Below are 2,970 nucleotides of genomic sequence, written 5' to 3'. Positions count from 1 at the left end.
GTTTATGTGTACAATGGCCTTATAAATTACACAACTACAGAACTTGTAAGTCAGTAGTACTGCATCCCAATTTTCTAGTATTTCTTCTTAAACATTTCTCCTTCTTTCTGTCTTATAACGTCATTTTATAACTTCTTCTATGTTCTCTAGCAAAGAATGGTTGACAATTACCCTTTTTGGTTATGGATCTTACAAGACAATATACATTTTCTATGGCTATAAAATATCCAGTATCCAAAATATCAAGACGTCCATATATTCTTGGAAATATAATTCCCATTAATATGAAATAATAGTTTTGAAGCCAACTTTTTTTGAGACAGGGTCTTACTATGTTGCCCAGGCTAGTCTTGAACTTCCAAGTTCAAGCTATGCTTCCGCCTCAACCTTCTGAGTAGCTGGATCTACAGGCAAGTGCCACTGTCCCTGGCTCAAGTCAATTTTAAAAATTTTAGGAATTGTCTACTATGCAGCCATAAAAAAGAATGAGTTCATGTCCTTTGCAGAGACATGGAAGAAGCTGGAAACCATCATTCTCAGCAAACTAACATAGGAAGAGAAAACCAAAGACCGCATGTTCTCACTCATAAGTGGGAGTTGAACAATGAGAACACGTGGACACAGGGAGGGGAACATCACACACTGCGGCCTGTCAGTGGGTGCGGGAGAAGGGGAGGGAGAACATTAGAACAAACACCTAATGCATGCAGGGCTTAAAACCTAGATAACAGGTCAGTAGATGCAGCAAATCACCATGGTACATGTATACCTATGTAACAAAACTGCACGTTCTGCACATCCCAGAACTTAAAATAAAAATTTTTTTAAAGGAAAAAGAAGAATTTTAGGAATTCTCAGTGAAGAATTTCTCAAATCCCTGAATGCAGTTAAGAATTTGAAGAAAGCCCTTCTGCATGGTCATGCTGAGCCAGCTCCTCTGCCTGCAGTTGGGCCACAGCCCCCCAAGCTTCGCCCTCCACCTATTGACCTCTTGACCATGGACCCCCACCAAGTGAGCAAGCCTGGGGCCTTCATGAAAATGTGTAAGCAGGATCTGAGTGTTCTGCACACCAAGGAAATGCACTTCCTGAGGGAATGGGTGAAGAGCATGGGGGGTAAAGTACCATCTGCTATTCAGAAAGCTAAATCAGAAGAAAATATCAAGGAAGGAAAAACAGATAGCAAGAAGGCAGAAAGAAAACATAAAGATAGATGAACCATCAAGTGAGAAAACTGATCTAGAAATTGATAATGAAGGTGTGACTGAACAAGACACTGATGCCCCCCAAGAAATGGGAGATGAAAATGCAGAGAAAACAGAGGAGATGATGGATCAGCAAATGGTAAGAAAGTGGTTGTCACTGAAACCGTAAATGATGGTGAACTGCAAAAAGCCATTGGCTTATTCACAGATGCCATTAAGCTGAATCCTCACTTGGCCATTCTGTGTGCCAAGAGAGCCAGTGTCTTCATCAAATTACAGAAGCCCAATGCTGCCATTCAAGACCGTGACAGAGCCATTGAGATAAATCCTGATTCAGCTCAGCCTTACAAGTGGTGAGAAAACACACACAGACTTCTGGGACTTTGGGAAGGAGAGCCCATGTTCTTGCCCTTGCCTGGAAATTGGATTATGATGAAGATGCTAGTAAAATGCTGAAAGAAGTTCAAACCTAGGGCCTAGAAAATTATAGAACATTGTAGAAAGTATGAGTGAAAACGTGAAGAGCAAGAGATCAAAGAAAGAATAGAAAGGGTTAAGAAGGCTCTCTAGAAAAGAGAGAGCCCAGAGGGAGGAAGAAGCCAGAAGATGATCCGGAGCTCAGTATGGCTCTTTTCCAAGTGGCCTTTCTGGGAGAATGCCTGGTAATTTTCTCAGAGAAATGCCTGGAATGGAAGGGGACGTGTCTGGAATGGCAGGAATGCCTGAACTCAAAATTCTTAGTGACCAGAGGTTCTCACAGCCATGCAGGGTTCAGAAGTTATGGTGGCCTTCCAGGATGTGGCCCAGAACCCAGCAAATACGTCAAAATGCCAGAGCAACCCAAAGGTTAAGAATCTCATCAGTAAATTGTCAGCCAAATTTGGAGGTCAAGCATAATGCCCTTCTGATAAATAAAGCCCTTGATAAAGGAAAAGCAACCTAGATCACCTAATGGATGTTGCAATTATACAAACCAGTGTACCTCTGACCTTATCAAGACAGCCGGGGTGCTTTGAAGATAATCCCTACCCCAAACGCAACTAAAGCATTTTACAGTGGTTTGCCATTAGGGTATTCATGAAGATAATGCTTCCTACTCGGAATTACAAACTTTAAACACTTTTTAAACCTTAAAAATATATAAAACAAATTAAAAGTGTCTGTTAATTCTTTAATTTTTTTTTTTTTTTTTTTTTTTGAGACAGAGTCTCGCTCTGTTTCCCAGGCTGGAGTGCAGTGGGTGATCTTGGCTCATTGCAAACTCTGCCTCCCAGGTTCACGCCATTCTCCTGCCTCAGCCTCCCAAGTAGCTGGGACTACAGGCACCCGACACTACACCCAGCTAATTTTTTTATTTTTAGTAGAGATGGGGTTTCACCATGTTAGCCAGGATGGTCTCGATCTCCTGACCTCGTGATCTGCCCGCCTCAGCCTCCCAAACTGCTGGGATTACAGGCGTGAGCTGTCGCACCCAGCCTAATTCTTACTTTTTTTTTTTTACTAATCATTTTGGATTTTTCCCTTTCAGTTATTGGGCAGGAAAGATAAATATGGAAGACTATTGCTCTAATTTGAGTGAAAGTTGATTAGTGCAAAGCAAACAGAAAAAAAGAATGTGAAGATAGTGAGATATATTACTTTGCTAATTTTGCTTCCAAAATTTCAAGTTCTTGTCTCAGTCAACTCCCTTTATCGCTTTCCTCAGCAACTATTGCTAAACTTCATGCATCTCCTCAAGCCATCAAATGAATTCCTGACACTTTCAG

The 2,970-nt window shown here is 41.3% G+C and overlaps 1 pseudogene; it reads left to right on the top strand.

Moving 5' to 3' along the window:
• The first annotated feature begins 997 nt into the window (after nt 1–997).
• LOC100601614 lies at nt 998–2,101 on the top strand (annotated as a pseudogene).
• The last annotated feature ends 869 nt before the right edge of the window (nt 2,102–2,970 follow it).

The sequence above is a fragment of the Nomascus leucogenys genome, chromosome 12, assembly GCF_006542625.1.
Source record: "Nomascus leucogenys isolate Asia chromosome 12, Asia_NLE_v1, whole genome shotgun sequence".
NCBI lineage: Eukaryota > Metazoa > Chordata > Mammalia > Primates > Hylobatidae > Nomascus > Nomascus leucogenys.
Note: the sequence above shows the minus strand (reverse complement) of the source record. Positions and strands in the feature narration are given on the sequence as shown.